This window comes from Chrysemys picta, chromosome 19 (assembly GCF_011386835.1).
Source record: "Chrysemys picta bellii isolate R12L10 chromosome 19, ASM1138683v2, whole genome shotgun sequence".
In the NCBI taxonomy this organism is placed as follows: domain Eukaryota; kingdom Metazoa; phylum Chordata; order Testudines; family Emydidae; genus Chrysemys; species Chrysemys picta.
In genome coordinates, this window is record NC_088809.1 from 18,182,283 (window position 1) to 18,208,234 (window position 25,952).

Sequence of the window (25,952 nt, forward strand, 5' to 3'; positions counted from 1 at the left end):
CACAGAGATAAAGGCCTTTCAACCACAAATATGACACCCACAATACTAACACCCACTTTCTACCTCAAAGCCCCAACCAAGCCCCCCCCAAATGTTAACCCACACCCACACAAAAAAACCCAATCCTGAAATAAAGCAACCTAAACGATTTTTAAAAGTAAATATGTACAATCTAAGAAATCCAAAACAAAAATCATATGTCAAGCACAGTTTTTATCCCAAAAAGGGAGAACCACCACAGAGACAAAGCGTGGACTTCAAGAAGTCCACAAGGGCATAGGCGCCAACTCTGTGGGTGCTCCGGGGCTCAAGCACCCACAGAAAAAAATAGGGAGTGCTCAGCACCCACCAGTCACCCACCCCCACTCCGCCCCCTTCCCCAACCACCACCACCGAGAGCAGCGAGCAGCAGGCAGGCAGGGGGCTTTGGGGCAGGGAGCAGAGCAGGGGTGTGAAGAGGCGGAGTGAGGGCAGGACTTCGGGGGGGGAGGAACGGGAGGCAGGAAGAGATGAGGGCGGGGTCTCGGAGAGGGGATGAAGCAGGGGTGTGAAGAGGCAGGGCTTCGGGGGTAGGGGGCGGAGTGGGAGGCAGGAAGGGACAAGGGGGAGGCCTCGGGGGAGGGGACGAAGCAGGGGTGTGAAGAGGCGGAGCAAGGACAGGGCCTCGGGGGAGGGGACTGAGCAGGAGGTGGGAAGGGACGAGGGCGGGGCCTCGGGGGAGGGGACGAAGCAGGGGTGTGAAGAGGCGGAGCAAGGACAGGGCCTCGGGGGAGGGGACTGAGCGGGAGGCGGGAAGGGACGAGGGCAGGGCCTTGGGGGAGGGGACGAAGCAGGGGTGTGAAGAGGCGGAGCAAGGACAGGGCCTCGGGGGAGGGGACTGAGCGGGAGGCGGGAAGGGACGAGGGCAGAGCCTCGGGGGAGGGGACGAAGCAGGGGTGTGAAGAGGCGGAGCAAGGACAGGGCCTCGGGGGAGGGGACAGAGCGGGAGGCGGGAAGGGACGAGGGCGGGGCCTCGGGGGAGGGGACGGTGCAGGGTGTGAAGAGACGGAGTGAAGGCAGGGCCTGAGGGGAAGGGTCGGAGTGGAGGTGGAGCACCCACCAGAAAAAAACAAAAGTCAGAGCCTGTGTACAAGGGACCTTGCTACTGATTTCACGTGGAAGGCGCTCAGATACTATGGTGATGAGAGGCAGTAAAAAACTCCAGAACAGATGCACAGAGTGAAATTATTCAAACTGGGATGAACAGCCAGACCCAGCGTCCTCCTGCTTCCCACCCCTGTGTGAGCAGCAGGGTGCAATGTCAGGGAAAACAGAATGGTGGTGTGCACAGGCAGGAAAGGAATTGTGATGGGCTATACAGACCCCACAGGGACCAGGAAAGGTTAATGAGAGGCTGTGGGCCCAATTAGCCCCACCCCGTTGCACTTGTGTGAGGTGTCAAGTCTAGAGGGAGGAGATAAAAGTGGAAAAGCCCAGCTCAGCAATGGCTGACTAGAAGAGGGAGCAGGCTTCTTAAGCTAGCCCTCTGAAGGAAGGTCTGGCTGGGGCCAGAGCCTAACCAAAGACTGCCGTGAGCTGCCTGGAAGGAAAGCCCAGAAACTTCAAAGCGTCAGAACCTCATTGGGGCAGGTAGGCCTGGTGCAGAACCTTTTTGTTTCTTTTTTGTTCCTCATAACTGGTCTGGCTCCCCTTTGGTTTTGGGCTCTGCAGAAGAGTAAGCTGGGGAAGAGGGAGAGCAAGGCCTAGCAGCAGGCCATGGGAGGAAGCAGCCCAAGGATACAGCAAAGAGTCTGACCAAATGGACCTTATCTGCTTTGTACAGGGTGCTTGAGCTGGACCCTAAAATAGAGGGTGGGCCTCAGTTTTCCTATTGGCCCATGGAGAGGAAGGTATGAAGACCCCAGACCAAAGGCTGGTAAGCCTACAAAACCAAAGCTCTGGTGTGATGCTGCCAGACCATTGGCCTGTTGGACTTGGTTTTCCCTGGAAGGGGTAGGATTAAAAGACACCTGACTGGAGGGCCACCTCCCAGGAAGACAGACCACCTCAGGACCAGAGTGGCATGTGGGCGCAGGGTGAGACCAGCTAGACAGGATGCGGGAGAAGGAGTCAGGCAACATCCTGCATGTTTTCCCTAGAAACCCCCCCTACTTCACACAGCTCAGGAGAGGTTTTCATACACAGAAGAGGGGCCTACAGCAAAGGCAGCGCCAAACAATGGCATCGCAACAAAGGAAAAAGCCACCCAGTCAGTGCTGGGGAGGAAAGGACAAGCCTGTGGAAGTCTCAGGCTGAATCTAACCAATGGCATCAAAGATGTTTTAATCTTATGCCACTGCTGTAAGAGAACTCCAGGTGGAGTTCTAGGAATTGGCTATACCTGCGAAGCCCAAAATGGCTTGGGGCCTGTCTCTGCACCTTTGCCTTACTGATACACTGGCAGTCAAGCTGGTTCCGCCTGGGTATATGAGAGGGGAGCATTCTCTACAAGGCGATTGGAATTCATTCCCCAGCACCATCTTTACACCTCCAGGGCACTCTGCTAGACCCATCTTTTCCCCCAGGCTTTTAGGGAGGGATAAGGGGTGGTGTTGTGAGCATGATAGGATAGCCTTTCACTGAGCTCTTAAGTTGGTGGTTTTCTGGTTTTGAGGAAGCTGGTAGTTTTTTGAAATGTATTTTTAATATTGTGTCAAAAGTGCCTGAATCCTGGGGCCAGGTACTTTTTTCTTGTCCTTATCAATACAAATAAATAAAATAGACTTTACTTTTACCTCTTGTGCCACCCTTTAAAAGATAGCACCGTACTTTCTGGGACACAAGGGCCTGTGGGTTCAGTCCTGACTCTAAGGGAAGGGAGCCACCTACCGAATCACCAACACTACTTCCTCCAGGCTAGCATCTGTGTTTTCCTAGAAGGTGTGGGCTGACCCTGTTTAACTTCTGGGATCCAAGCAGTAGGCCATTCAAACCTCCCAAGTCAAATGCTGCGCATTCTGCAGCGCTAGAGAAGTTTGAGGGTAAGGAACTGCAGCCAGGAGACCTAATTTCCAACACAGAAATGCTATTTGCACTATAAACATATACCGAGGAATTGCCTGGTCCTGTCTCTTGAGTTTTCGCTCGAAACTTGGAACTCACCAGATTTAGCATGAGAACAGTTCCGGGGGGAGGCAGAGGGCAGAGAAAGTAAGCACACTGTAATTTCTACATAAAATGGCCCTAGATGCCAGCCCTGTGACTTCAGAAGTCAGGTGACAATTGCCCACAAAAACCTTTAACCTGTTCTTTACAAATGGATACATCACTATTACAAAATACAGGCACGTGGAAGAGTCACGATGCAGTTTTCTCAGTGCAATTCCTCAAAGGAAGAAAGGCCAATGATAAAGCAGAAGGGGCACAGGGAGAAACACCCCAAAGAAAAGGTGCCCTTTTTATCGCTTTGCCACAATCTCTCTTCATCTCCCTGCTTTTTAATCCCCTGCCACAGACGACTACTTTATGCTCGTTCATTTCGTTTAATCAGTTTCACCAATCTCAAAAGTTAATAAAAGCAAAGGGTAACACTTTCAAATGCGGGTATCTAAAGTCAGGCATCTAAATACACGTTCTGATTTTGCAGAGGTGCTGAGCACCCACAGATCCCAGTGACTTCAAAGGAATCTGTGGATAGGCCTCATCTTTAAAAATCACGTATTTACGTGCTTAAGTAGGGTCATAATCCAGAATAAATAAATTGTGGGTAACATTTTCAGAAGCACAGAGTGATTTAGGAGCCTAGGATCTATTTTCAGAAGAGACTTGGGTTCCTATATGTTTAAATCACACTAAAATCAAAGGGATTTAGCCTCTAAATCTCTTTTGCAAATGAGATTTAGGCTCCTAAATCGGTAATGTATTTTTTAAAAGTTTACTCAATATTTCTATCCAACACACCCCTCCCCCCACCCATGGGTGATCACATCCGTAACACTGTAGGCTTCAGACCAGCCCGTATGCAGTTCAAGCCATGTTAATCGCCATGTATATTTCAACAGAAATTCTGTTGCCTAAGGACAGACTAACCAGAAGCATTGAGTTCTGTAGCCACTTAACACCCCGAGGAAAGTCTCTCCTGCATTTTTCTAATGCTTCTGTTCAGAAGTTGGAGGCCATCACATGGGAACATTTTTTAGATTTTTCCCCTATTAGAGGTTTTTGGCCAAGGTTCAGTTTTCTCCTGGACATCTGTTTATCACTCAGCTAGCAATAGCCTCACAGCACCCAGAGTCTTGCCATGCAGCATGTGGCCTTCCAAAATGCTTTGAGAACAAAGAAGAGGTGCTGTTGTGGGTTTGTGGTGAGTGAGAGGACAAAGCCAGACAATCATGTCAGTCTAAGCCTGCTGGCAGATATAGGAGAGCTGCAGCTGTCATAGGGAAAATGGATAAGGGGTCCAGAAAGATAAATTCACAACAGTGACAACTACGGGATGGGAAAAACATCTCAACACATGGCAGTGTTTTACTGACGAATTGTTGGCCTGCAGTTCAATTAATATTGATCTAATTCATTGACCTTTAACATTTGGATTCCTCTTGGTGTCAAAGTCAAACAAGCCCCAGGTCTTGGCAATAAGGCTCTCAGAGTGTTGACTGATCAGTGTCACTGATTACAGGTCAAAAGTATCTTGCCAGTATTCCATAGAAGCCAGGAGCAAAAGATTCACTCAACTCATATATATTCTCTCTCTAGCTCCTCGGATACTTTTCCTGCCTCTAGGAAGTGGTGAAGAGCCTAGACATTGTATATATAATGCAGCTGTTGTGGGTTTTAATTAAGAAGCATCTGATGGGACAAAACAGTCTGACAATGTCTTCCAGAGCCTGGGTCCTGCCAAATTTTGAATAGGCTTGGATCTGCTATCATCTATAAATAGGGGGCTGATTCTCCTCTCATTTATACCAGTTTTACACCAGTGTGACTCTGTTGACCATAGTGGACGTACTCTTGCTTTACACTGGAATGAGAGGAAAATCATTACCACTATGATCTTTAAGAAGATGTATCTTACCAGTCTACTCTACAACGTACCACACAGGAGAATTTCTTTAGGACTACTCCCTCGTGCGGAAGACCTGGGATTGATGTTACTGTACTGCTCTCTACCTGCACTGTTGAGTCCTTCTTAGAGCTGTTGCGGTCCCTCATCATTGTGGCATTGGAATCACTGAGGCCGATAGTGTGGCTGTCTTAAATGGACATAAATCAGGGCTTCTCTTGGTCTCCTCGTGGATTGTGAGTGTTAAATCCAGACAAGGAATGGTGTCTGCCCATAAATGTCCATTTTTATGTAGCCCATTGTTTCTAACGTCACTTATAGCTAGTTCAGTCTTTTATAAGTCTACTTCAATCTCTCTAGCACTGTTATCTGTTTGCTCTGGAGCAATGGCAGGAAGTTCTGATCGCTCTGAAGAGAAAGGATGGCTTTGTGGCTAGGGAATTGCACTAGGACCCAGAAAATGAAGTTCACCAGCTGGCTCTGCCACAGACCACCTATATGACCTTCAGCAACTCATGTTATTGCTGTGTGCCTCAGTTTCCCATCGGTAAAATGGGGATAACAATACTTCCTTTCTCACACTGTCTTGTATTTTTAGACTGTAAGCTCCCTTGAGCAGGGATCATCCCTTACTATGTCTGTGCCTCACATCACACAATGGGACAGAAACTGGTTGAGGCCTCTGAGTGCTATCCTAAAACAAATATCCGTCATCTCTAGGGGCAACAATTGGTCTTTTTCAGGATACTCTTCTAATTGCTGTATCTGGTGTCCAGCTACAATCTCCTTCTGACTCCTCAGGCTACTATTGTCTGCCTCTGTAAACTCTTTGGGATGGTATTCCAGTTTACCTCTGAGCTGGAAGGCAATCACAGGAATTAGATAAGATTCCAGTGAAATACTTGATTTGAACAAATTCTTTCTTTGGGTTTCCTCATATACACCTCTACCTCGATATAGCGCTGTCTTCGGGACCCAAAAAATCTTACCGCAATATAGGTGAAACCGTGTTATATTGAACTTGCTTTGATCCACCGGAGTGTGCAGCCCCGCCCCCCCGGAGCACTGCTTTACCGCGTTATATCCGAATTCGTGTTATATCGGATTGTGTTATATCGAGGTAGCGGTGTATACAAGAGCATTTCCTCTTCCCTAATCTAAAATGTACCCTTCTAACACGATACAAGCTCTCCATCTGACCATGTCTGGATAGGGTTTTTTTAACCTCGACTGTTTCCTGGGCACAAAACACTGCTTGGAGCGCTCTTCGTGCAATAAGCTTTCCATGTAGTAGCTGTTCATCATAGCAATTTCATATGCTCTCTTCAGCTGTTCGCTCCATGAGTTGGTGTAGCTGGCATGGGTATTATCCTCTTTGTTCTGTACAAAGTCAGAAAGAGCTGTGGATAGCTTTGGAGACCACCCATACAGCAGCAAAAATGAGTGGCCAGTTTGTGCTTAAGGCAGTGATAACCATGCAATATTTGGGTTAGACCTTCCAACTTGATTTAAGTTCCCCAGTCAAAGTTTGTAACTTTGCTAAAGTGAATCTCTCAAGCAGGTTTCCTTGTGGATTGTAGAGGTGGGGAACTGGAGTGTTGTAACCCACTATATTTGCAAAGGGTTTTGTTTTTTATTTTGTTTTTTTAACAGTTAATCCTCACATCCTGTATCTTGGTCAAGGTGGACAATTTCAGGAAACTCAAATGGCAGGTGTTGCGGAGTGTGGGGGAGTCAGGGCCCTGCCCCCCTCTTCCTGAGATTCACTGCGACTCTCAGCCAGCCAGTAAAGCAGAAGGTTTATTTGGATGACAGGAATACAGTCCAAGACAGGTCTTGCAGGCACAGACAACAGGGCCCCCCTCAGTTAGGTCCAGCTTGGGGTCCCCGGGCATCCCAGCCCACCCCCCTTTGGGGGTCAGAGCCATCTCTGCCTCCCAGCCATCTCTCCAGCCTGCTTCCAGCACTCTCTCTTCAGCGACCCCTCCCACAGCCTTTGTTCAGTTTCCCGGGCCCCGGAGTCACCTGACCTCCAACCCCCTCCTGGGTTCTCATGTTACAAGCTCAGGTATGTTCCCTCGGGCAGACTCCCATCCTCCGATGCAGACCATCCTAGTCACACTCGCCTGTCAGCATTCACACACCCCAGCAAGAACAGTCCCAGTTCGTCACAGCAGGACAATGTCTCTGAATCAGCTGCTGTTTTTCCTGATTTATTGGTTGCTGGATAGGCTGTAAAAACTGATGTTCTGTTATCATTCGTGCCTAAGAACAAACCAACCAAACAAAAACCTCCCATTATTAATGTCTAAATGCAGGTCATCTGGAGACAAGTGGTGATGGTAATTGTGCATGTTTGAGGGAGGGGAGTTGTTTAATATTAGGTCCATTTAGCGCATAGGGTGCCTGCCAGTGATCTGCTCTGCGACCTTGGGCATATCACTTCCCCTGTTTCCATTTCCTTCCCACCCTTTGTCTGTCCTGTCTAACTTAGATTTTAAATAGTCTGGTATTTATCTCTTGTGCTGTGATGTGTTTCCATAGTGCCTTTTACAAGGGGGTTGGGGCTTCTAGGTAAATATCCTGATGATATCCAGTCCAGATAGAAGCAGAGGGATGAGCTGCACTATTGTTAGAGACTATCACCACTTTCAGAAGCCGTAAGCAGGACTCCTCCCTCTAGCTCAAACTCTAAGGCTATGTGTACACTTAGAACACTACAGTGGCACAGACGACTGTCGCATTTCAGTGTAGTCACTCACTACAGCTCCAGGAGGTGTTCGCCCATCACTGTAGTTAATTCCACTCCCTGAGTGGTGGTAGCTAGGCTGATGGAAGAATTCTTCCACTGACTTAATGCTGTCTACATTGGCAGTTAGATGAGTTTAACTACAACGATCAGGGGTGTGGATTTTTCACACCCCTGAGCAACACAGCTAGTTCAACCTAACTTTTCAGTCCAGACCAGCCCTGAGAAGCCCCAGAAAACATCTGAAAGTAAATGGCATGGAGGACAGAAATTGCTTTCAACTTTAAAAAGATTTTTCCTATTACTTATTATTAATAATAGTAACAACATCAGCTATCTCTTAGGGCATTTCATCCATAGATCTCAGAGCTATACAAAAGATGGGGAACTTTTTTTACAGATCAGGAAACTGAGGCACAGAGTGAAGTAATTTGCCCAAGGCTACCCAGCAGGCCAGCGGCAGAGGTGGAAATAGTACTCAGATGTCCTGAGTCCTAGTCAGGTGCTGTATGTACTATGCAACATTGCTGTCCGCTATTAGAAGTTTATAATGGTAATAAAGCCTTCTACACAGTTCCTTTATCTGTCCAATAAGGACCGAATTCTTTAGGACCCACCACTGATAGCTAAAGGCTCTTTGGAATGGATCTATGGATTATAATTCTATAGGTTTTTTCCCTGCAGGCCTGTTTCTTGTGGTATTGGCTCACATATTTAAGAGATTAATTTTGTGTTTGGTTCAAAGCAGAAGGATTAGGAACATAGGAGGCTCAAAGTGCTCAATAAGTAGTTAAGAAAACGTCTTCTAAATAAAGATTTCAGAACTGCACTCAGTGCAAGTTACAGCTGAATGCACTATTTAAATGAAGAAAGGGCTTTTTGCAATTCCCTGCCAAGAACAGCAGCTCTTTAACCTCCTTGAAATGAGAAGACCTATGGATTGGAAGGATGTGAGTAACCTCATTGACTGACTTGGTGCTCAGTCTTTTTGCAGGATCAGGTCCTCAGTCTGTTGGTCAGATATCCTAGGTACAATATCGATCTAACTTAGGGCTTTCTATAGCCCCCACTAGTGTACTAAGGGCTCTGGCTGTTTAAATAAAGTAGTAATAATAAAATAGTCGCCTTTAGCTGTAAAACAGCTCTTTAACAGATATGGCTCAAGGCCACATTGCAAAAAATTGGTCATCTGCCACTTTAGCTTCTATGTGCTGTTGTCACTTAGCTCATAATTTCATATCTTTACATTCCTACCCTCTGAGATAATCTGATGGGGCTAGAACAAGACAGATGCCTTCATACAACTAGAATCAGGTGGTCTCTTTGCTATGGTAACTAACTTGCCTACTGGAGAACTGGTTTATCCATCAATTCAGCCTAACCCTTTTGTAAAGTTATTGATATAAAAATGATGGGTTCTTTCTATTTTTAATTATTGAAAGTAATGTGCTGAGTGCATGCAAGTGAAGATGGTATGGCCTAAAGCAAACAGGGTATAAAGTCAGTCCTTCACACTATATACAGCATAGAATAAATACTAACACAGAATACTAAAAGGAAGGAGAAAGAGAAGGCGGGGGAAGGTTTGGGGATGAGTCATCCCTTAATTTTCTACGCTTTCCACAAAGCTATCAGTTCTGGAAGATGAGGCTGAAAGTTTTGCCATCACAACGAGAAAATGTTGTGGAATGTGAGGTGAAATCCCAGAAATATTGAAATCAGTGAGTTTTGCTGTAGACTTCAATGGGGCTAGGATTTCACCTGTGATGTTTAGAACAGATTGGGAGTCAGGGCTCTTGACTTTGAGCAAGTCACTTAGGGCCAGACTTGCAAGTGCTCAGTACACCCAACTGGGCCAGATTTGCTGAAGAGCTCAGCTCCCACTTAGACACCTAGGTGACGGTGTGTTTTTTTTTTTTTTTTTTTTTTTTTTTAAAGTGTTCAGCAACCAACACTCCCCATTAGAAAACTGAGTTCTTTTCAAAATCTGCCAGATTACTTTGGTGTCTAAATGGGAGTGGAGTTCTTTTTTTAAAATCTGGTCCTCAACTCCTTCGGGGGAGAGGGATAGCTCAGTGGTTTGAGCATTAGCCTGCTAAACCCAGGGTTGTGAGTTCAATCCTTGAGGGGGCCATTTAGGGAAGTGGGGTAGAAATCTGTCTGGCGATAGCTCCTGCTTTGAGCAGGGGGTTGGACTAGATACCTCCTGAGGTCCCTTTCAACCCTGATATTGTATGACTCAGTGTACATATCTATGTGAATAATAAGTCATTAATGTTAGCAAACTGTTATGAGATTCCCAGTTGAAAGGTGCTAGAGAAGGACAAGGTCTTTTACCATTACTCATAAAGAAAAATAAAATGAAACCTTACATCATGGGCAGAATGACCAGTCCCCCATGCTACATCACATGTGGATGTAATGTTGACTCAGTCTATTCTAGAAGGAAGGGTAGGTCTGTTTATCTGCAAAGGCATATTCTCCTACATGCACATTAGGAACTTCCTAATATGAATGGCAGAACTATACCATACAATTCTGTTCACATGCACAGCTTACTGTTTTTGGGCCAGATCCTTGGCTTGTATCAATCCGCACAGTGCCACTGACTTCATAGATTTAATTTACATCAATGGAGCTATGCCAGTTTGCACAAGCTGAAGATCTGCCCCCCCCCCCAATACTATTGTTTTTAAAGAGCGTGCTATTGCTGATGTGTCTGAGATTACCACCAGTTATCCTAAGATAAGCACAAAGGATGCAAACATTACCCTTCCCTTTAAAATAATTAAAATTTAATAACACAAAGTAACAGGCTGTCTCCATCTATTTTGTGTTGGTGGCCTATGGGGTTTTTTGTTTTGTCCTTAAAATAATTTTTACTAGTGATAAATGCTCATAAGATTACTCCTAAAGGATTCCTGGTTACACCCCTATAAGACAATACTACTCTTAATTACAATAAAGAATAAATATGAAAGTAGACAAAGAGAAGGAACAAGATTAATAAATTACAATTGTTAGCGAGTGCTAACATGTATCAGAAATGGCAATCCTCTGGAGAATAGCTGAGCGGTTCTTATTCAGGTCAATGACTCCTTTTGTGATTCCCTTCTCCAAAAAGAGCATTTTTCAATGATTTATGTATAATAATCTCTACATCAGCATATCTTATTTATCACTATTTGTTAGCTGAACATGTACCAAGAGTCTTGTACTGAAGCCATTAGCAGTGGAAAAAACAAGTGAGATAATGGCATAAAATTATACATATATAAAAATAAATATCCATGTAACTATTGAATATTTATGTGAATGTACATGTAGACCGAGAATACGTGATGATGTGGTATAAAGGCTTTACTGGCATGAGTTTATCTATGTTAGGGCTGGTTAAAAAAATTTTTTGAATGAAACTTTTTTACCATCAGAAAATGGGGTTTAATCAAAAAGAAAAATTTTGTGGGAAAAGGCTTTGGAATTCTCCATCAGGAAAACCTAAAAATATTTTCTTTTGGGCCAACGTTAATCTTGGCATCCCTCTGAGCCAACATTGTGCATCATTGGAGTTGTGCTGGCTCCCTTATGCCTCCCCCATCACCTGCCAGACTACATAACCCATAGTTTCTCAGTGTGGCTGAACCACCACAGTGCATCATGGGAGACTCATGGTGACTCAGACTGCAGTGCATCATGGGAGAGGCAGTCCTGCTGGGGCACTTGGACAATTTGTTGTTTTGATTTGGGGGTCAGAAAAAATAGTAGTCTATAAGAACATAACTGTATACCCCAAATTAAAAAAATACAGTAAAAGAACTAAAGAGCCACCGTGACTTAACAACCATGTAAAAGAAGCAGTGAGAGATAAAAAGGCATCTTTAAAAAGTGGAAGTCAAATCCTAGTGAGGTAAATAGAAAGGAGCATAAACACTGCCAAATTAAGTGTAAAAATGTAATAAGAAAAGCCAAAGAGGAGTTTGAAGAACAGCTAGCCAAAAACTCAAAAGGTAATAAAATGTTTAAGTACATCAGAAGCAGGAAGCCTGCTAAACAACCAGTGGGGCCCCTGGACAATCGAGATACAAAAGGAGCACTTAAAGACGATAGTCATTGCAGAGAAACTAAATGAATTCTTTTCTTCAGTCTTAATGGCTGAGGATGTTAGGTAGATTCCCAAACCTGAGCAGTCCTTTGTAGGTGACACATCTGAGGAATTGTCACAGATTGAAGTGTCATTAGAGGAGGTTTTGGAATTAATTTATAAACTTAACAGTAACAAGTCACCGGGACCAGATGGCATTCACCCAAGAGTTCTGAAAGAACTCAAATGTGAAACTGTGGAACTATTAACTATGGTTTGTAACCTGTCTCTTAAATCGGCTTCTGTACCCAATGACTGGAAGATAGCTAATGTAATGCCAATATTTAAAAGGGTCTCTAGAGGTAATCCCGGCAATTACAGATCGGTAAGTCTAATGTCCGTAAATTAGTTGGGCAAATTAGTTGAAACAATAGTAAAGAATAAAATTGTCAGACACCTAGAACAACATAAATTGTTGGGCAAAAGTCAACATGGTTTCTGTAAAGGGAAATCATGTCTTACTAATCTATTAGAGTTCTTTGAAGGGGTCAAAAAACATAGTGTACTTAGATTTCCAGAAAGCCTTTGACAAGGTCCCGCACCAAAGGCTCTTACCAAGGGTCAGTCCTAGGACCAATCCTATTCAACTTATTCATAAATGATCTGGAGAACGGGGTAAACATTGAGGTGGCAAAGTTTGCAGATGATACTAAACTGCTCAAGATAGTTAAGACCAAAGCAGACTGTGAAGAACTTCAAAAAGATCTCATAAAAAGCTTATGCTCTAATAAATTTGTTAGTCTCTAAGGTGCCACAAGTACTCCTGTTCTTCTTTTCACAAAACTAAGTGATTGGGCAACAAAATGGCAAATGAAATTTAATGTGAATAAATGTAAAATAATGCACATTGGAAAAAATAACCCCAACTATACATACAATACGATGGAGGGCTAATTTGGCTACAATTAATCAGGAAACAGGTCTTGGAGTCATCGTGGATAGTTCTCTGAAGACATCAATGCAGTGTGCTGTGGCAGTCAAAAAGCAAACAGGATGTTAGGAATCATTAAAAAGGGGATAGTGAATAATACGGAGAATATCTTATTGCCCTTATATAAATCCATGGTATGCCCACATCTTGAATACTGCCTACAGATGTGGTCTCATCTCAAAAAAGATCTGCTGGCATTAGAAAAGGTTCAGAGAAGGGCAACCTTCAGAGAAGGTTCAAAGAAGGGGTTTGGAATAGGTCCATATGAGGAGAGATTAAAGAGGCTAGGACTTTTCAGCTTGGAAAAGAGGAGACTAAGGGGGGATATGATAGAGGTATATAAAATCATGAGTGGTGTGGAGAAAGTGAATAAGGAAAAGTTATTTACTTGTTCCCATAATATAAGAACTAGGGGCCACCAAATGAAATTAATGGGCAGCAGGTTTAAAACAAATAAAAGGAAGTTCTTCACACAGCGCACAGTCAACCTGTGGAACTCCTTGCCTGAGGCGGTTGTGAAGGCTAGGACTATAACAGGGTTTAAAAGAGAACTAGATAAATTCATGGAGGTTAAGTCCATTAATGGCTATTAGCCAGGATGGGTAAGGAATGGTGTTCCTAGACTCTGTTTGTCAGAGGGTGGAGATGGATGGCAGGAGAGAGATCACTTGATCATTACCTGTTAGGTTCACTCCCTCTGGGGCACCTGGCATTGGCCACTGTTGGCAGACAGGATACTGGGCTGGATGGACCTTTGGTCTGACCCAGTATGGCCAGTCTGTTCTTATTTAAAACCAAATGGAACATAATGTTCAGAACTGACAAGACTTCTTTTATTTTACTTAAGTTTTTGGTATGGACAATGAAAGCTTCTGTTGTGATGGTTAATGGCTATCTTGACATGACCGTATCCCATTTAGACTGATGATTCAAAGGACTGACATCTTTCACTTCTGGGTCATCTAGTCATAGGTCACCTGGCTAGATAGTGACAGTGATGGCTGTTCATTGGCTTGTGCAAAATGAGTTCGGGGTGTCAGTCCAGTTTATAGAGGACAGAGCTGGGCAAAAGCAAACTGTCCATTACTATTTGCTAATGTTTAAAATTAATTTTAAAAGGGCAGATTGGACCATTTTTCAAAAGACTTAGGGCCAGAATTAAAGTGCTCAGAACCCAACTGAGGCCAGATTTTCAAAATGTTTCAGCTCTTTGGCACCTAAATAAGGGCCAGATTCTCCAAAGTGTTCAGTACCCATCAGGCCCCATTGCAACACTTATAGGTAGGTTTTCAAAAAAGCTCAGCTCCCAACATGTGAAAATCTGTCCGCAGTTCTGGAATCCCTTCCTTTTATGAAGGTTTCTGTAATCCAATCAGGGAGCAGAACAATGCAATAGGACAAACGTGACCAATCATGCACCCCAAACAGCAAATCCTGAGAGTGAAATTTGACCAGGTATAGAGCACAAGGCCTGTGTATCTTAAATCCCACTTCAATTTAAGTGGTGTATATGCCTGGTGTTGGTCTTCTACATTGGGACTAATTTCACCATGAATGAATAGCCACAGCAACTCATAAGCTAAAATATGCTTAAAGAAAACATTCTGATAACTTTGGTGAAAATCCCAAATAAAAGGTAAATGTATTGAATAAATTACTTGCTACATATAGTTTCTTATTCTCATTAGCCGGCTCAGCAGAAAGGACCACGACTGAATAGGCCATGTAGAATAACTTTCTCCTCCCTACTCCATCCTGGAGATAGTTCATTTGGTTAGGTCAAATGTAGAACAAACCTGCCCTAAAGCGGCTGCCTATGCTGTACCAGTACTGTGCAACTAAACAGGATTTCAGTCTCCTACCAGTCTATACAACATCTTTCAACAGCACAAAATCCATTTTAAAAACCTTGAAAAATCAATGGATAAAATGGCAGCTTTCCTGAATCTGAGAGAACAAGTCTGCACCTCCAAACCTCTAGCCAATGTTTTGAAGGCAACACTGCCTTAACTCCTATAGTCCTGGTCTTGAAATTGACGGGGTAATAAGTAGGCAGTCAACTCCATAAATATTTCAGAAGGAAAAAGAATGTAGTTTCCCAAGCATTGACTAGCCGCATATATTATTTATACAGAACCATAACTTAAATTGAAGAAGCACTGAATGCTTGGAGGATGTACTGATTCACAGCCTGCCCAGCAAGTAAACACAAGACACTGGCTATTTCCAAGACTTCCATAATTAAACAGAAATACAATAAGATCTACACCTACAGGTGAACTGCAAAGATGGAATACAAAATTCCAGTGGCTTTACCAATAGGTACAGAATCTCACCAGGTATCCCTGGTGCTTGGCCTGTATGTGCATCTAGTGAGAGACAGTCCCTACATCAGTGCTACAACTCCAAAGAGATGACCAAACAAAGGTGAAAGTACAGCATCATTACCCCCATTTCACACATGGGAAACTGAGGCACAGGGAGATTACAGGCTGGACTTTTCCATTGCCCTGCACATTATATGGTCATTTATGGCTGTGCAGAACGGTAGCATTTTACACAGCAGTAAATAACTACATATGGTGAAGGGCAATAGAGAATTGGGTTCCATGTGTCTTGAAGGGAGCCTCTTGCAGAGCTAGGAGTTGACCAGATCTCTCAAGTCCCAGCCTAGGGCATCAACCACAAAACCATCCTGGCCTGTTCTAGTCAGGAATGATCCACAAACTGACTTATGGTTTTTGTTATTCAGAATTGTCCAAACAAACCTATTTCAGCCTCTGGGGTGGTGACAAGCTGGCATTCTTTGCCCAAAACACTCCACGCTATCAGCATGGAGCAGTGCTGCTGGGAAAGGACTAAGGCTTGGTCTAGACATAAATTAGGTCGACATAGATACAGTAGTCATGCCTTACCAATACAGGTGTGCCAACCTAACCCCCAGTGTAGACCCAGCTATGTCGACAGACAAATGCTTTCTTTGACAAAGTTACCGTTGTTCGCAGAGGTAGTGGTCCTCGGGGGGCGGGAACCCTTGCATCAGCTGCATCTACTCTATGGGTTATGCTGACATACCTTATGGTAGCATAGCTATGTCACTGTAGGTATAGCCACACTATGGCAACTAAGTGTGTTTTGCTAACTCATTACCACAGTTGGATAGTAGGGAGGTAGGAAGGGCTTCCTGGGAGAGAGATAGGAGTGTGATGGGTTTGGGCCTTTTGGGGTGTCACCTGATGTACTGGGGTGCCACTGAGTCAGCCTATTCTGCCAGCCTAGGTCCCCTTTACCTGGCCTTGCTGGGCTAGGCTCCCAAGCCTCTTCCAGTCAAGCACACAGGCAGGGACACCCAGCTGCACAGAGACAGATCCGCTCTGGAAAGATTCAGCCTTAGGGGCTCGCCCCAACACTCTGGTGCCCACTCCCTTTAAGGGGCACAAACCCAAAGGTTTTATGAAATTCGCCCCCTCCATCAATATGGAGGGAGATATGCACAACTCCCGGTTAGAAATTGCATAAACTGGATATTCTAAACAAGAAATAAATTTACTAAAAAAGATGAATTTTAAGCAGCTATGAGAGAGACAACAAAGCAGATTACTGTCCAAATAAAGCAAAATATGCAAGCTAAGCTCAATATACTTAAACAGGTTAAAAACTATAAATTCTCACCCTAAATGTTATTTTAGGCAGGTTGCAAATATTCTGTGGTTCAGATTTCCAGTTATATTCCCTTTCAGAATGGACCCCTGTCTCAGTCTGGACTCCCCCCTTGTCTTCCCTGCAGGTGGCTTTAGCGGTCTGTCGTCTTGTGCAGACAGGCCATGGAGTGGAGGAGTCCTGTTTGCCTTCCTCCCCACCCTTAAATAGGATTTACATACGGTGGGAATCCTTTGTTTCCCGAACGTGACCGCCCTTCCCTAGTTCCCTTCCAGTGGAAAGTTACAAGAAGTCCAAGCAGGGGTGAAAGTAACTTACAGGACTTATGGGTATTGCCAGAGTCCTGAGGGGAGGCGGGTCTTCAGCTGGAAGAGGCGGGGCCTCTGCCAGAAGGGGCGGGGCCTCTCAAGATTTAGAGGCCCTGGGGCACCGGCTGTGGCTGGGAGCCCCAGGGCCTTTAAATCAACCCGGGGCTCCCAGCTGCAGAGGTGGCTGGGAGCTCCTGGGGCTCAGGGGCAAATTAAAGGGCCCGGGGCTCTGGCCACCGCAGAGCTCCGAGCCCTTTAAATCCCGGCCCCAGCCCGGCTACCAGAGCTGCGGGCAGGATTTAAAGGGCTCTGGGCTCCCTGCGGCAGGGAGCCCAGAACCCTTTAAATCCCCACCGCGGAAGCCGGTGCAGTCCGGCACGGTGTACTGGCTCTTGCCGGTATACTGTACTGGACCGTACTGGCTTACTTTCACCTGAGTCCAAGGTAACGTTTAGGGCACGTCTCCACTGGCAATGTTAAAGTGATGCCGTGGCAGCTCTTTAACCTGGCTTGTGTAGTCGCAGCAGAGAGACCTCTCCCTGCGCTCTAAAACACCCACCTCCATGAGGGGCGTAGCTACCAGCACTGGGAGTGTGACTCCCAGTGCTGGTGCACTGTCTATACTGGCACATTGCAGCGCTGAAACTTGCAGAGCTATGGGGGGAGCTTTTCCACACCCCGAGCGAGAAAGTTGCAGTGCTGTAAAGTGCTATGGTAGACAAGCCCTTAGTATCAGGTGACAAGACCACCTGAGTCTGTAGTATCACAGCGTCCATGAGTCAGTGGCAGTATGGAGCAGTCTGCAGGAAGGCCAAGCCTTTTCACAGTTCATTGTCCTCGCTGATGGGCCATTCGCCCTGTCTGGCTTTTCCATTGTTGTACCTGAAGTGTTAGCAGTGGGTGTCACCCAAAGTAGCATAGTTGAAATACAGATACATAGTCAATATCCCTAACTTCAGATACAGAAATGATACAGGCATACACATTGGATAATCGCATTCCGTAAATTATAACCTTTCCAACGATATCTTACAAGACCCATCTTGCATAAAGTATATCAGTTGCGTCCTTCATATCAGAACCATATTTTCATAAAGAATATGGTGTGAAACATCACAAGAAAGTCTAAGACGTAGGCAATAACACCACCACTTTATGTATTTTTTACTAATCAGGCAGCTAATGGCCTATGTTTAAGGATAAAAGTGGGCCAAAAAATACATTTTAAAAAGCCAGGTGCACTAACAAAGCTTCAGCCAATATCAGTATTTCCTTCCCTTTTCCCAGGGATGCATTTATTGTTCAAACACAGTTCGACATCAACTAAATCCGCTCCTGCCCCCTAACCCCTTCCAAGGCCTCTCTGCCTGCAAGGGCTTCTGCTGCTACCTGCATAGCAGATATCCCAGCCAGGTCTTCCACGGAGCTGCTGTCACAAGCCTCCTTTGAGGTCTTTTCTTCGACCAGCCGCCTCCCTACTACCTGCAGCTCACCCCACTAACTGAGCTGTTTGTTGGCCTTTTAGCGCAGAAGCTGGAAGCAGCTGGTTAGTATCAGGTAGGGACTAAAGCAGGTAGAAAAAACAAATTTCCATCCCTGGGGAAATGCTGAGATTTGAACATTTGTTTTCATTCTGAACTGGAATCATTTTTCTTAATTTCCCACAAAATAACTGAAAACACAAATTGGGGGGGCAATTGAAGCATTTCTTCTGAGGCTGACTTTGTTTAATATTCTACATTAATATAGCCTAGCAAATTTCAAAACAAACAACGAAAAATCACAATGTTCCATTCCAGTAAGGTCAAACACTGGGTTTTTTCTAAGTGTGTGTGTTTTTTTTTGTTTTGTTTTGCAACAAAATTTTGTCAAAATCAACATGTTCCAGCAGAATGTTTTGTAGAAATCAAAGCTATCTTCCAACCAAAAGCAAAACAAAACATTCCTTTGGGAAATTTCTACCAACTTTAGCAGAGGCTACACCCAACTCCCTCAAAGGGACAGCCCATCATGTGTCACACGGGAATTCATTCCTGTTGTTACTTCACTGACATGACATCCAGCGATTAGTTTAGTCCTGAGCTCTCAAAATGTTTCCACCTCTATCGTCTGACATTAACATTTCAGTTACTTTGCTGTAAAACTGATTTAGACAACAGTGATGTTGTATCCGCTTCTTAGATGCATGTTTGTATACAGTTAAACCTGCTAACGGGACTTTGGTGGTGCATAGCCCTTGCACTGGTCTTCTGCACAGGAGTGCATCCCACCCTAAACGTGAAGGGAAACAGGATTGTGTCCCACCAACTCCCTCCTGCACTGACTTGAGCAGAAGTGAATTCACATGAGAAGTTTATGAAGGCCTGGGAAAGGAAGTCCTGACACAGCAGTATGAAATCACACTCGGCTCTATCACTCCAAAGCCTCACACTATAAAACCTTCATTGCTCGGCTCCATGAAGTAAAATGACAAATGACTCCAGTCTAAACCTTGCAGTCAGGTTCTAAATCTCTTCTCTCCCCCCCCACCCCCTTTCTGCCTGAATTAGTTTTAGATGCTCTGTGAGAAATTGAATTTTGCATTCTTCCAATCAGGGCAATAGATGGATCTAGCTTTTAAAAGAAAAAGAAATATTAACATAGTTAAAAGTCAAAGAACCATAAAAATAATCAATACCAGAAGGGTGCTAAAGCAGTTTGTATGATATTTACTTAGGGAACATCAAGGGGAAAAAAGGTTTTTTAGAGTCCTTTTTGGAAGGACTTTGAAGGTTAAAATAAAAGGCTGTCCTAACACATACCTTTAAGTTTCAAGGTGCCAGCTGATGGACTTTAGTGGGTGCAGGAATGGGCCATGAGTTCTGCAGTTTCTTTTCTCTGCTCAACAAGTGCTTCCGTGTCCATTCTATATTTTGTCCATTAGAGTAACTTCCTCCAAGCAGGCCCTGCACATCTTCCTCTGTGTGTTGAACAGCAGCAAGCGCACTGTTGGTACTTAATACTGATATCTGGAGCCAGGGACAAGCTCCCCCTGAAGATGGGGAGCTATCAGTTGAGTGGCTGCAATTCACTCCTATGTAAAGGGCAACACCACGCCTACGGGCTCTGAGAACTTAAATGCTGCATGGGCCTTACTAGCTTATTATAGGAGGATGGATTCCTTCCACCCATCCTGACTACTGATCCTTTTGGGATGTTAGACTCCTATGACTATCGTCTGTGCTCTTCACATACTATCTGCCTATCTAAGATACTCCTCTGGGTCCTCACTGTAGTATCTGAGCAATTTATCCTCACAACCCTATCCCTTGTGAGGCAAGGCCATGCTATAACCCCCATGTTACAGATGGAAAACTAAGGCACAGAAAGATTGTGACTTATCCAAGATCACACAGAGTCTGTGGTAGAGACTTGAATCCAAGGGTATGTCTATACTTACCTCCAGGTTTGGCGGTAAGCAATCGAGCTTCTGGGATCAATTTATCGCGTCTTGTCTAGATGCGATAAATCGATCCCGGAAGTGCTCGCCGTCGACGCTGGTACTCCTGCTCCGCGAGAGGAGTACGCAGTGTCGACGGGGGAGCCTGCCTGCCACGTGTGGACCTGCAGTAAGTACCTTGTAGTTCGAACTAAGGTACTTCGACTTCAGCTACGTTATTCACGTAGCTGAAGTTGCATATCTTAGTTCGAACTGGGGGGTTAGTGTGGACCAGCCCCAAGTCTCCAGTTAGCATCCAAACCACTGAACCCTCTTTCCTCTCCTGTTGAAGAGGAGGACTGAATTGGGCCCCCTACACCTAAGCTAGGAGAGGAGGGAAAAAATGCAGGGTTGCAATTAAAAGGCTAGTGTTGCCAAGCCCTACAATATTTGTAGCCTCAGCTCCTAGAGTCATGGGATTTTTTTGTGAGAATTTCAGCTTTCATTTTTAAAAGGAAAGTTTCTAGCCTCCAAACATAAACTTGAAAGTGGGAACCCTGAATGCTTAAATCCCAGATGCAAATAAAAAGGATCCATATTTTATAATCTTTAAAAATGTCATGATTTTTCAGGCAAGGTCATTATGACTTTCAAATGCTTGGGCTAAGTGCAAATGCTCCTTTCAAGGGTTCTGTTAGCAAGATGGCCATCTGCAAATGAAGAGAGACGGTTGCTCTTCCGTCCCCAACCCCAATTACCATTTGTTTCTCTGAGAAGGAAATACTCAACCCATTACCTTGCCATCCCCCCAAAATGGTAAGAGTTAATTTGCCACAATGTATCTGAGTGTAGTAACTGATTACATTTTTCCCTGAAGGAAACTTCAGTTAATTTGGTTAGTGACTCATATGCCAGGCTGCCAATTACAACACAGATGATTACACACATAAATTCACATCAGAGTGGCTCAACAATCGGGAGGGGGCAACCCAGAACAGACTCCCCTTTTCCTTCCTTGCAGGAGGATGGGCTCCAATCCTGCAAGGTGCTGGGTGTGCTTAACTCCCATCAAGGTTTGTGGGAGGAGAGGTCTTTTGTACATAAGACCTGGCACCTTGCAGGACTGGGCCACAATATCTCCAAAGCAGCAATGTCTCTTCAGCTTTCTGTTTGGGGTTTTTGTTGCATAAGTACTTGTGCACTCAATAAAGGATTGTTTGCGGGATTGTTAGAAGAATCCACAGGCAAAGAGTGCAGCAAGAAGGTTAAATTAGCAGTGCTTGGCAATACTTCAGTAAATCATTTAAAGATAACCTGTGCATACCAATAGTGGGGGAAAAAATCCAATTAGAGTAACTTATTACAAACCCAGTCCTCTTTCTGAAGCACTTTACATTTCATAAAGCCAGGTGGGAGGGGGAAGAGGACAAGGAAGTCCAAGCCTGACACTAAAATAAAAGCAAAGCCCAGACTAGATTGTAGATATTCCTAAATGCCTGGTCAATTGGCCAGGGCAATCAATACCAGGGCAGTTGTTCAGGCTCCTTCAGTAGATGTATTTGGAAGAGAGAGACTCTGCACTTTGTAGCAAAGGGAAACCCTGGCATTTGCTAAAGCATGTGGGTGGATAGAGGTGTTAGTCTAGACCAGCTTAGCTAGGGAGGTTTTTTGCTGGTTTAAATCACATTAATCTCTCTGTATTTCTCTATATAAAGATCTAAATACATTTCATTTATTTAGGGTCAGTAGGAGAGTTATTCAATAACTTGTGTAGCTCCTTACCGGAGTGGGGTGGAATTCTTTTCAAATATTTAAATTTTACAGCACCTATGTATTATACCAGTATTACAAGGGGCTAGACAGAGGTTAAGTGTCTTGCTGCAGAATCCACAATAAGTCAGTGGCAGAGGAGGATATTGAACTCAAGAACTAGTCTCCCAATCCCAGCTCTAACCACTAGACAGCACTCCTGTTCTAACTCTAAATAACCATTACAAAGTATATTCATGGCAATTTGGAACTAAGTAAACTGACTCCTTCCCATAAGGCAGCAATTGCCTGTTAAATAAATACCAAGTGATTACTAAAATCCTATTCACTGTAGGGTGGATCGTCAGCATGGCTCTTAGGTTTCAATAAGGAGGTTATTGCTTGTTAAATAAACATGAAGGGTCAAATCCAGGTTGATACTGAACACATTCAACAGTCCCTGATTTTAATGGGAATTGCAGCTACTCGGCACCTTTCAGGATTTGGGCTCAAGTGATTATTGAAGTCCTAGGTATCCAGGGCCAGGATTACCAATGCCAAAGCAGAAACATGTCTATTAATGGAGTCACTAGGGGCCAGATTTTGCCACCATTACTCAGGCTGAGTAGCACTTTACTCTCAATCAGTGGGACTACATGCAGAGTAAGTACTCTTCATAATGTGAGTAATGGTGGCAGAATCCAGGACTATGTTATTAGTTAACATATTAAAAACTGGCTTTCCTCATCATACTAAATTGAATGCAGATATGGGAAACTGTAATTTACTTCTGGTTTTATTATAACTGCCCCAAAGGGGAATGTTCCAAATACACTGGAATGGGGACACACATTCTCTCCCACCCCCAAGAGAAAACGGTCAATCTGCCAATCTTTTCCTGTTGAATCCAGGTGCGAGGTTGACTTGTGATGTGTTCCTTGCCTCGCCGTGATCAGTGTCTCAAGATCGTGAATGCGATGGACCCGATTCTCATTTGCACTTTAACTCATTTACACCGCAGAGGTGTAAATTATACTTCCACTCACTTTGAGGCTCCTTACCCTGCCTGAGCGGGGTACAGGGGCCTTGGCATAAATGACAATCCGGCCTGATGTATACAAACTTTTTTTTTAAAAAAGCCTCAATATTTTTCACAAAGCTACATCCACCCTGCAGCTGGGAGCATGCGTCCCAGCTTGGGTGGTCCGCCAAGTGCTAGCTCTGCTCCAATTAGTGCACTAAAAATAGCATTGTAGCCAGCGATAGCACTGGTGGGTGCTGGGCTAGTCACCTGAGAATGGACCCTGGGGATCTTGGTGTGTTTGCACTCAGGTGGCTAGTGTGAGCCACTGCACATGCTATTTTTAGCACGCTAGCAGGTATGTCTAACACCCCTCCCCCACCTCCCAGGAAAGCCTGCTTGTAGCTGTCCCCTAATAGCACATGATGCTTTGCAAAAGCTAAAGTGCCCATCAGAATCCTAGCCCCCAAGAGCAGTCTTGACTCCCTCCATTTTGCATATACCTCACGCAACTGCTGCTTTTGTTAGACAAACATTTAAAAAGTTGCTTTCCCACCCTTGACTGAAGTCCTTTAGTTGTGGCTCAAATAAAGATAACAGCCGTTCCAGACGTAAGCACTAGGTGGCGAGCCTCTAACAAAGAAACAGCTTTGGCAAGCCCATCATAAACCCAAGCTTTCAGCAGTCACCTGACATAATTTCACACTGTGGAAAAATGTTCTTGATTTAAACACCTAGTGCTTCACATTAAAAGCTAAGGCCCTCCCCGCAGGCCAGCATGGAATTCCAGCTAAGGCGTACAGAACACATTGTACTGCAGGCATTACATAAAAGGAATGATTCTTGTGGTTCTTATCTACAGAGCTTTAACAAGATGTTCGTTTCCTGTTAATGTTTCCTTAATAGTCTGTTACTCTTTTTCTTGTGCTTAGTCTGTTTTGGTCTTTGCAACTGGAGGAGACTGAAGGTTAAGAGATACCAAAAGTAAGATACAGACTCTGTCTCTGCTTGACCCAGAGGGGGAGAGTGTGACTTGAAAACATCCAGCATGGATTCCCTATGACTCTGGATCCAAACAGCAAGTGTGCGCACACATACACTCCAGTTAGAATGTTCGTAATAATTAAGTGTCTGACTCCTTAGATGCTCCCACACAGGGAGAATGCTAATGTGCCAGTCAGCTCATTTCTTTACACCCAACAGACACCTCTAATGCACTGTGTGTCTGCTAAGGAAATGGCACAGGCAGAACCTGGAACAGAGCGATCCCAGCCCCAATCTGTTTCAGAAGGCCTGCCTAAAAAAGGGAAAATGGATAAGAGTAGGGAGGAGCGCTGCTCTTGCAGTTGGGCTGCACCTTTGCCCCAAACTCAAACACAACAAATAAGTACAGGGAGAAACCTAATGGTTTCAGTTCCCATAGCTTCCTAGGAGTCTTTATCTGGTTTTGGTTCACACACTTCAAAGCCACTTAGTTTCAGGTTTAAAAAAAAATCCCCAAATTCAAAACAAACTTGGCCACATGCGAAGCGTCACCTGATTTGCATTCAAAAACACAACTCAACCGAGGCTCATGGGAACTTAGCTTGAGCCCATTCAGGGCTTGGTCCAAGCATGCTCAGTTCTCACATCAGCTAAAGTAAAAACAACAAGGAGTCCTTGTGGCACCGTAGAGGCTAACATTTATTTGGGCATGAGCTTTCATGGGCTAGAACACACTTCGTCAGATGCATGGAGTGAAAAATTCAGTAGGCAGGTATAAATATACAGCACATGAAAAGATGGGAGTTTCCATACCAAGTGGGGGGTCAGTACTAATGAGATCAATTCAGTTAGGGCGGGTGTGGCTAAAGTGTGATCGTGGTGGGGTATCCTTCAATGTGACTCGTGCTTCAGGTTTGTAATAAACCCACAGGCATAGGTCACTTCCACAGCTGCCTTTGCTATGACCTTTCAGCCCAGCTCAGATGGAACCAACCCACTTTCAAAGTTCCTAAAGTTCAACAAACTATTTTTATTTTTAAACTAGTGCCCAGCTCTTTTGCCCCAGTGCCTGCCCCAACGACAGAAAGGCTCAGAGGAGCTTTGGTCATGGTATTTCCAACCTAGCTCATATCAGGAAGTACTGAAAGTCTCATGAGCAAACATCTTCTTATGAGGTTCCCAGGCCAGTTTTTAGATGGAAAAAGACTCAGAGGAATTTGGATACACTTCAATCCAGCAGAAACTTTTGGATGAATCTACAGTCCTTGGCAGCTTTATCATCACTAGCCAATGGGAATGTCTTTGGTGTCTCTAATATCAGAAATGGCATGGATACAATTAACTAAAACCTTGACTTCCACTGTATGGGTCAGGTGAAGGAACAGCTATAGAAGCAGGAAAACAGAGATCTCAAATTCCTTTTAGTTCAGTGCATGCTTTGTCTTTGTATAAAACAGCTACCAGCAAATTTGTTAAGGAGAAACAAGTCATTCAAAACTTCAATAAATTAAAAGGGGAAAAAATTCCCATCACCTTTTACTCTGCTTCACATCAGAGAAAATCACAACAGATTACTCACATAATGTAATGATGACTTTCCCCCTCAAGGGGTTTCTCTGCATCTCTCTGAGCTTTTAAGATCAGCACGTTTCCCCCCATTTTAAACCTCTCCGCTCCTGGCTAAAGCAGTTTCAAATGCACTGGTTTTGATTCACAGGGTTGCACAGTTTCTGTTTGTATGATTAGTACCCACTGATTTTTACCTGCTCAGGAATCCAAACCCGAATAAAACACCTAAAACCATCAATTTGATCAAGTTGGCTTAAAACTCAGCTCTGGGCATGCTCAAGAGCAGTTTCAGGGCTGAGTTAAGACTCAGCTTTGGGGTTGCTGAAAGATTCAGGAACCGTAGCACAGCCAGAAGCAATTCCCTGCGTTTCAGGTTTT

General features: G+C 44.4%; 1 long non-coding RNA gene across 2 annotated transcripts in view; it reads left to right on the plus strand.

The window, feature by feature from the left end:
• The first annotated feature begins 1,458 nt into the window (after positions 1–1,458).
• Positions 1,459–25,952, plus strand: part of LOC135976596 (uncharacterized) — a 43,425-nt gene continuing 18,931 nt past the window's right edge. The window contains exon 1 of one of the 2 annotated variants that reach the window (XR_010593861.1): positions 1,459–1,629. This is a non-coding gene — a long non-coding RNA (uncharacterized LOC135976596). The remainder of the gene's footprint in view (positions 1,630–25,952) is intronic. The other variant, XR_010593860.1, reaches the window with a different exon arrangement.